A 9621-nucleotide genomic window follows, 5' to 3' on the forward strand; every position below is an offset into this window, starting at 1 on the left:
CTCCCAAACCCTCAGTCCAGAGGCCTTGGCACTCATGGAAGGCAAAATAGTTGAGGAAGAGATAGCACAAGCAATTCGAAAGATTCAATCCGGGACAACATCAGAGCCCAATGGACTCCCAATCAAGCTATATTAACTAACAGCCCATACGGTCGCCCCCCACCTCAAAAATATGTATCAAGAAAGCAGTGACTAGGGTACTCCCAGAAGATCTACAGCTAGCATCTATAGTAGTGATCTACAAGGACAGTAAACCAAAGGACACCTGTACATTTTATCATCCTATTTGTAATCCAAAATCCTAGCAAAATTGCTCGACGGATGTTTAGTCCAGATCATCCAGAACAATCGGTCTTCATACCAGGGCCCAATACAGCTCTTAATCTACGTAAACTCCACTGAGTAGTGGGGAGAGTGAGTACGCTTCAGGAGGATGCAGTGGTTATGTCACTAGATGCCCTCATGGCCTTCGACACAGTGGAATGGCCTTACATGTATGCGGTATTTGAAACAATGGGATTTGGTCCCAACTTATGGCATGGCTCAAACGCCTTTATACGGACCTTATGGCACAAGTGGTAGTCAATATTCGAACGTTTCGTACATTTCCCTTGCAGAGGGGAACAAGGCAGGGCTGCCGCCTGTCGCTGCTGATTTTTGCCTTAATTCTAGAACCACTGGCTATCTGGGTCCAGGGAGATCCATTGATTAGAGGCCTAGATGGACTGCCACCTGGGAGGGTAGAATATCCCCATACGCGGACGACATACTCCTCTATGTAGCATCCACCAAAACCTCAATACACAGAGTGTTGAACATATTCACCAACTTTGGCATATCCTCAGGCTACAATATTAACTGATCGAAGTCCTCCATCTACGAGCTACAATTCCTAGGGAGTGTGTGGCAGAGGTGGTGACAGAGGGGTTTCTTTACCTCAGGGTCTTCATCACAGTAGACCCCGACTTTTTCTTCCGGTGTAACCTTCTGTCACCGTTGCAGCACCTACACCGAGATGTGCAGCACTGGAGGAGCCTGCCCCTCTTCCTACTAGGGAGAGCCGCCCTCTTTGAAATGATTGCGCTCCCCGTATTTTTTATAAATTCTACAGAATACACCCTATCCAGTGCCCCCCAAATACTTTCAGACGATAGAAATTAATCAGAGGATATTATTGTGGGGTGGGAAGCTCCAGAGAATGGCATTATGGAAATTCATCTGGGGGTGGTACGACAGGGGTATTCTATTGCCCGACATAAGGAAATGTTACTGGGTGGCACAATTAGTAGCCATCAACCAATGCATATATCAACCGCCAACCAAGCCCGCTTTTCGGTTGGATAGATATGTACAAGGTAAGATGGGAAATTAAAAAGCACTCTACACCTTCCCCGAGGCCTATTGCTAACAAGCCCAACAAAGACTACAGTCCAACTTTGGAACATGGTCCAGAAACAGCTGGGATGGGGTAACAGAATAACACAGCATACCCCATTTTGGGATGCAGAAAGGTTGAGAAACATGGGCAAACTTCATGGATTTGACAAATGGGACCTAATAAGTATATCTCACGTGGATGTTTTATGGACAGGAGGGACGTGAAATCTTTTGCGGCACTTCAGCAAGAATATTAATTGTCTGATAACGAGACGTTTCGCTACCTACAAATCAAACACACACTGCAGCCAGCAATACCCAACGGTACAGAACTCCCAGAGTCTTCCCCATTAGAGGACAGAGTCCTGACAGACCACATGGACTGCAAAGCCATTTCCCTGACATATCTAAAATTAGTTAACAACTCCCCAGATCCACTCACTGGTCTCTGAGACCGATGGGAAACAGACGTAGGCAACCTGGATGATGAGGTATGGCAAGAGGCATGGACATCCCCGAGGGAAGTAGCCACATCAATCAAATTTAGGTTAATACAACTGAAAGTTCTCCATAGAGTATATTACTCTTACCAAAGTCTGGTTAAAATGGGTAGCAGAGACACCTCTTTCTGCAGGATGGGCTGTGGTCAGGAAGGAAGTTACTATCACATACTATGGGAATGCCTTTGCATTCAACAATACTGGGTTACCATAGCCTGGAAACTGAGGGAGATTGAACCCTATGCCAAAATGGTGTCTTCTGAATGTATGGGGACAACGAGGTCTTAGTGAGAAGGAGAAAACTTGGGTTACACTGGGATTGGTCATAGCTAAACACAACATAGCCAAAAAGTGGGGAGCGCCAGACTTACCAAAACTAAGTGACAAGATGGCAGACCTTGATTGGTGCATGGTTGCGGAAAAAACAGTATACGAGGGCAGGGGCTTCCCTGGGAAGTTAGACAATATATGGATCAGGTGGAATACCTACTGTGGTAACCTATGTGGGTTCCCGGGAGGGGGAGGACAACATCGACCGGGTAAAGGGGATAACCCCCTTGAGGGAAAGGATGAATGTAACAGACTCAGATAAGAAATTGAGACGGTGAAGGTGTGTGCACAGATTCAAATTATGTATCAGGCAATGAAAATTGAATTGTATAAATTGTGATGTGCCCTGACATCTTTGAACTTTCAATAGAACAGAATAATAAATTTAAAAAAATAAATTAAATTCATTAATACAGTATAACATACTTTTACTTGAATAAGCAGCTAACATCCGACATAATCCACGTGATAACAACCTCCACATTTCTTTACATTTGCAAGTGTCACAAGGCAACCCTAGATTGGTCCAAATAATTTTTCTGAGAATAAGGAATTAAAATGTGGTTGGAGGGTAGTATATTACATTTACAAAAAGACAATCAGGAGCACGGTTTGCTCTGTGGCGCCGTCACTGGGAGAGGTACCCCTTTGAGTATAATTATAATATCCCAAGGGGAATCCTAAAAACAATGCAACAAATATAACATGCCAAAGGAGAAATAAACCGTACATGAACTGAGGATAATTCAGACCTTTTGGCTGAATTATTTTCTTGTTTTGTATCTCTTTTTTTACTGATAGGAAATTTGTGATTTTTTGTATGTTATTTTTCTTCGATTAATGTCTATTTCCCAATGTTAATTGAATTTTAAATGTGTATGAATAAACTGTGCAGGATTATTTTATAATAGTTGTGTTATATTTGTTGCGTTGTTTCTACAGTTTAATATATGTGTTTGCTTAATATTTGTTTTATGTGAGTGAGAAAATTGTCATTTCAAGTACAAGGTGCCCAAAGGGAATCTTTTTTGACGACATATAGGGGTGATCAGAGCTCACGGAGTTTTACTCCGTGGAAATCCGCAGAGTTGCCTAGGAATTCTGTGAAATTCTGTGGAGTTCCGTGTGCAGCGGAATGCAGCTGCCTGGTCCTAAAAATAAAGAGCACTGTGGGCGTGTGGAGCAATGTGAACAATTGGTACAGTATAAACATGCTTAGCACATGACCTTGACAAAAAAAGACATTTATTTCATCTTCTTTCGCTGGCACGCCAGTCTGTTCTTTTTCACCTTTACACGATGAAATGGAGCCGTAACAGGGTGGTTTTCAATGGGGTTTAATAATGTTTGACATGGAGTTCCGGCAGCCCCTTATGTGTGAACTGCACCAAGGGTCATGCCGGACCGATATCCTGTACCCATTTACTTTTATTGATTTATTTATGCATGCATTTTTGTAAAGCGCAGACTTTACCCGAAGATGTCAGAGCGCTGTACAATAGAACCAGTTATGTTACATGAGAGAAAAGTTACAAAATAGAACGTACAAAAATAGCAGGACACAGAATCAAACACAGCAGGCAAGAGGAACACAATATCAAACACAGCAAGCAAGGAATGTACAAAAATAAATAAATATTACAAATGTAAAATGACTAACCAACTTCCTGGTGGGGTCCGAGAATGAAGGAATTCATTCTGAAACTGTCTTTGGAATAGAAGAGAGTTGAGGTCCGATTTTAAGATTCGGTTTGGGTTGGTGACCCGGAGCAATGGAGCAAGCGAGTTTCAGATTCTCTCCGCATTACCTGAGAATGATTGAGCAATTAATTTTTCCCTTTTGAAGGAGGGGGGGCTCAAGCAGAAACTTTTGTGCATTCCGAGAAGGTCTCAAGCCTCCAGACAATTTCAGTTTATTCCCCAGATAGCAAGGAGAGAAAGAGTGCAAGGCTTTGTGGGTGATGCAAGCCATTTTGTAAATAGCTCTAGCCTCGATGGCATGCCAGCGGAGAGAAGACAGGATTGGAATGGTGTGGTCACTTCATTTGGACCCTAAAATGAAGCGAGCTGCTGAATGGAGAATGGATTTTGGGGATGAGAGGTGAGATTTGGGAAGGCCAGTCGGAAGAGAATTACAATAATCCAGTCTAGAGAGAACTAGCGATTGGACCAAGGTTTTTAGGTCTTTCTCCCGAAAGAACCGACGAATCCCCCACTGTATGTATTGGTGCAGCATGGTTAACCCTCGGGAAGGGTAGCAAACCATTAGCCCAACCCAGCAGCGCCTTTTGCAGAGTCCTTTCCCAGCGCTGCGCTGTAGCGGTGAACACAGCAGTGGCAAACATTTTACCTCATTTTGGTGTCGTTGTCCATTTACAAAGGCTCTGGTTTCCGGCACCGCCCCCCCCCCCCCCCGCCCCCGCCACAGGAGGCACTCATCCACGTATCCTTGGTCCATGTTTCTTTTACTTCCCCATGGCCTTGCAAACTCCAAGTGCGCTGGAAGCACAGGTCTCTGCTGTGCACGCACATGTCACACAACTGCTATCTCATACGAGTTTTTGTTTTCGATTGCGCCGCGTCAGTCAGCATGAGGAGCCAGGTTATGCTGTTTTTTGTTTTACCGAATGAGAGGTGAGGGGGCAGATAAGGTGATCAGAGAGGAGCAGTCATAATTATCAAACATAGAAGAGGGACCACAGCATTTGGGCTGCGATAAGGACCCAGGGCCTCATTTATAAAAAGTGACGCATCGCTGCGTGAAAACAGCGGTGCGTCACTTTTCACTGCGCACTCCTTGCGACACCAATGATGCGTCATATTTAATGTATGATGCATCATGTTGCAAGGACTTACAGATACGTCAGCATTTCTGACGCATCTGTAAGCGCAAAAGTGACGCATTGCTGGAGTGTGTTACAAAAGTGACGCAACTCCAGCAATGCGTCCTTTCACATGGGGAAAGCCCCATGTGAAAGGGCTTGCGTAAGTCTTACGCCTGCAGTGAGGCAGGCACAAGATTTTGACGCAACAGCATCCTAAAAGTGACGCAGTGAAATCTCATAGATTTCACTGCGTCACTATTACGAGGCTTTTTGCGGGGGGACGCCCCCCTCTGCATACATTATACCTGACGCAGGTATAATGTGGCGCAGGGGTTTAAAAAGTGACGCATCTACCTAGATGCGTCACTTTTTAAATATGGCGCAACAAGGCGCATACTTTACGCCGCTGGTGCGTCACAAAAATTGACGCACAGGCGGCGCAAAACTGACGTAAGGCCTCATAAATAAGGGCCCTAGAATGCTAACCTCTATTTGCAGTGCTTTCACCTATGTAGGAGTGTGTGTCCCGCAGTGTTCTTCTTTCCCCTTATCTTTGCCCCCCAGGGAGTAGGTTTTATGTTTATGCACAGAATGCCTACAATTTGAAGCCAGCGATGTTGTAAGGATCCTCGTGGGTTGTCCTGTAAGCGGCGCATGTAAGGCCGGACCCAGTATCCTCTGTGGAGGGAAGAGGTGCCTTACATGAAGGAAGGGTGCAGGGCTCTGAATGTGCACTGTTCACACTAGAATGAAAGAAGGCCTCCGGTAAAAGTAATCATAACTTTCCTCACAGCCAGTGATGCTGTGCCATGGGGTTCAGCCATCCTGCGATTGATGCTTCTTGCTGACTGATCACCAGAATGTCCTAAGTAAGTGCTCATTATATTGCGGAGAGGACTTTACGGCTCTCATTACGTCAGACAGACGACCTCTCAGTGGGAAACTGGGAATTAGCTGAAACCCTGACAACCACAAATTATTTGTGCTTTATGGCATATAACCAAATGTTAGTGAGGGTTCATCGGGGACACAGAACATAGTCATCCCTGACAACATCTTTGTTACCCACAGGAACTTTGATAATTGATATGGCCTCTGCACGGAGCACGCGCTGCGGATTGTTAATGGCCTGTCACCAGCTTGCATAGTGCTCTCTCTGAGACCTTCACATGGCCGTTGGCTTTGATTCCAATGTTTATAGCAGGTGAGCTTTGCAGTGTTAAAGTGAGGGGTTTAGTATAAATTGGCAGCGTGTGGTGTATCCAGTGCCTTTTGACCTCTCTTGTCTCAAGATCAGCCCCCACGTATAGCTGTGGGCAGTTGTAAACATATGGCCAGCCAAATTGTGCACATCTCCTGGCATGCTCACTGTTTTATATATTTTTGCTCTGTGTGGTGGTAGTTGTAGCACTTCACAGCCTATAAAGCACACTGCTCCAAGGAAGTGCTTGGTTGAAAGCATGTGGGTGTGCAGTGTATTGGTTTGACTAGTGTGGTGGTGCTCTTGTCATGATATTTAAGTTGTGTGTGCTTCGGTGGTGGTGTGTTTGTTGGCAGTGTATGAGTGTGGTCCAGGCATGTGAGGTAAGTACTATTTCTCTTCAGTCGGTTTAAAAGGTACATTTGTTTGCCAGCTTGAGGCTGACTACTGTGGATCAAAACAGGGGAAGTGTGGCTCGTGCACATTGGTGTAATTAATCCTTGCTCTGTGGGAGTACTTATTGATTAGCACTCTTTCGATGCACTGAAAGTGGCCCCACCAAGGGTGTGTTGGTTGGGGTGTTGTGTTTATGCTATCTTGTTGTCCCTCTTCAGCTTCATGGGGTCGTTAATGGCTCTACTGTACTTTAAGGGCTGCTGTCAGCAGGCATTATCACCACACTGCTTTGTTTTCATCAGGCATGTCTGTCGTTCATCCCCTATAGAAGAGGTCTGGAATTAAAGCTTCCTATGTGTTTTAAGCTTGGATTGTTTAGGTGTAAGATTAGCCTTTATTCGCTAGCAGGCGCTGCAAAACCCCATGGCTCACCCCGGGAGGTGTAGCCAAGCAGCAGGACTACCATGTCCCCCGAGCTCAGCTTCCAGGGGCTACATTCAACCAAGGGACGGCTGCAAGAGCGCCGGGGCAGCACCGCAGAGATCAGTGGTCTGTTCCCCAGGCACAGCGTTCCTTCTCCCAGGTGTTGAAAGGTTGCAAGGCACGTCCTCAGCCTGCAGATATAACCTCCATGTGCCCTCCGGACTGAACAACTTCATCCAGGATGAGTTAGCGATTGAAAGGGAAGTGCCTCTGTGCAGATGCCAATCCAAATGGAAGCCACCACTTCTGACTGCAACACCGCAGGCTCTCTAGGCCTGGGGCGAGACAAGATGCAGCAGAAATACCAAGGGCCCTTTCAGCATCTTCTAATTTAGAGGTGCTTCTTCTGGCAGCAGGCACAAGCGGTGCTCCAGTTCCTCCGCAGCTCCAGAGACAGGCTTCTGGCAGAGACTATCCCTCCTACTCCCATCTACAGCTGATTGGCTTAATCTTGTACCACCCTCCAGTGGCTCAAGCCCCCAGCACCCCAATGTCGCTGGCACCTCAACCACCCCTCAAGCCTTTTCACGGCTCCCATACACCTGCGAGCGATGCATACTCCATTCTCACCTCTAGCATGAGAAAGGGGAGGGTGCTTATCTTCTTATAAGACGGGAGGCAGCGCCGGTCCACTCATTAGCACTGGAGCTGCATCTCCCCTCCACCATGGGGCTCCTGCCACCAGCTCAGAGCACCAAGAGGGGTGGAATGATTCAGCGGGCTGGGCCACTGAGCTTAGTTTATTTGACCATTTACCTCAGGGCAGCCCCAACGAATGGGTATGTATTTAGAAGCTCACTGTTTTCACATACCTGGGAAAAGGAGGACGATTTCAAGTCCATATGTGCATAAGAGCACCCCTGGTGCCCACAAATATTCACTGCTCTGTATGTTGAGTGAGTGCCAGTTAATGAATTCCGCTCCGCCAGCAGTCGGCAGAGTTTTTTTGCCAATCGGAGTGACAAAACTCTGTGAACTCTGCCAGTGGAGTTCACCGCCCACCTCTAGTGACCATGCAACATTCTGACCCCTCCCTCTAGGGCAGTCTTTTTTCTGGAAAATCATTTTTACGATTCAATGTGGGGCATGTCGAGGCCGGAGAATCCAACATCTCGGGTGGCCTATATCTTTTAAAACTGCGCTGTGGCATGGTGAGCAAAGAAACAGTGGATTTGTTAAGCATTCCATCCATCATTTATTTTTTTTGCTTTTGCTGACCTAAGCGGAAGGGTATGCCCACTTTTGTGTCCATACTCACTGTGCCAAATGATTCAAGCTAGCCTGGCTGATGAGGAGTGATAATCCAAAATCAGTCCCAGGATGCTTGTTTCTGGTCCAGAGAGGACCTGGTAGTTCGGGTTGGACTGTTCCCATGAGGAACAGGGTCAAGATTTAATTACATATGGCTGGGTCCAAAGTGGGGCGGCATAGTGAGCAAAAAGTACGATGGATTAAGCCCAGGTCTATGACTGGGGGTAAATATTTGATTTGTTCAGCATTCCGTCCATCATTTTTTCTTTTTGCTTGTATCCTGATGAAGGCATTTGGTGATAATCTCTCTGATCAGTCACAGAGTTGGGACAAACTCATGTCCACCATAGAATATGAGCCATTTTGATGGGATCTTCCAAGTAGGGTAAATGCATTTCACTATGGCAGATGACATTTGAAGTAGAGTAAGGTTAGCTCAGAAGATTCCTACAAATGCAGTTCTCCTCAACCTGTAGTGACTGACAGAAGGAATAGCCCCAAACCCCTGCATCACAGCAAGGAATGGGAACGCTGAGTGCTGAGAGTTATAAATGGTGATACGGCTTGGGGAGAGGGTTATGAACTACTGACCAATGGAGATTCAAGAGGGTCCGAGCTGTTCTTGATAGCTTCAAAGTATTGGCAGAAACACGAGCACCCCATTCACCCAAACAGTGAAACTGGAGGTCAATTAATGGCCATCCTCACTGATGGCTTACTAAAAGAATGCCTGATCATCTTTAATAATATTCTTTAAAATCTAGTGAACTTGCTCAGAATCTACAAGGTATAAATCAATCAATCAATCAATGACATTTATAGAGCGCACTACATACCCGTAGGGTCTCAAGGCGCTGGGGGTGGGGGGGTGCCGCTACTGCTCGAACAGCCAGGTCTTCAGCTTCTTCCTGAAGGAGAGGTGGTCTTGGGTCAGGCGCAGGTCGGTCGGGAGGGAGTTCCAGGTCTTGGCGGCCAGGTAGGAGAAGGACCTTCCTCCTGTAGTCGCTCTTCGGATGCGGGGGACGGCGGCGAGGGCGTGGTTGGCTGATCGGAGGTGGCGTTTGGGAGCGTAGAAGTTGATTCGGCTGTTGAGGTAGCTCGGGCCTTGGTCGTGTAGGGCTTTGTGTGCGTGGGTGAGGAGGCGGAAGGTGATTCTTTTGTTGACGGGGAGCCAGTGAAGGTCTCTCAGATGTCCGGAGATGTGGCTGGTTCGTGGGATGTCGAGGATGAGTCTGGCTGAGGCGTTCTGGATCCGCTG

The sequence above is a fragment of the Lissotriton vulgaris genome, chromosome 7, assembly GCF_964263255.1.
Source record: "Lissotriton vulgaris chromosome 7, aLisVul1.2, whole genome shotgun sequence".
In the NCBI taxonomy this organism is placed as follows: Eukaryota; Metazoa; Chordata; class Amphibia; order Caudata; family Salamandridae; genus Lissotriton; species Lissotriton vulgaris.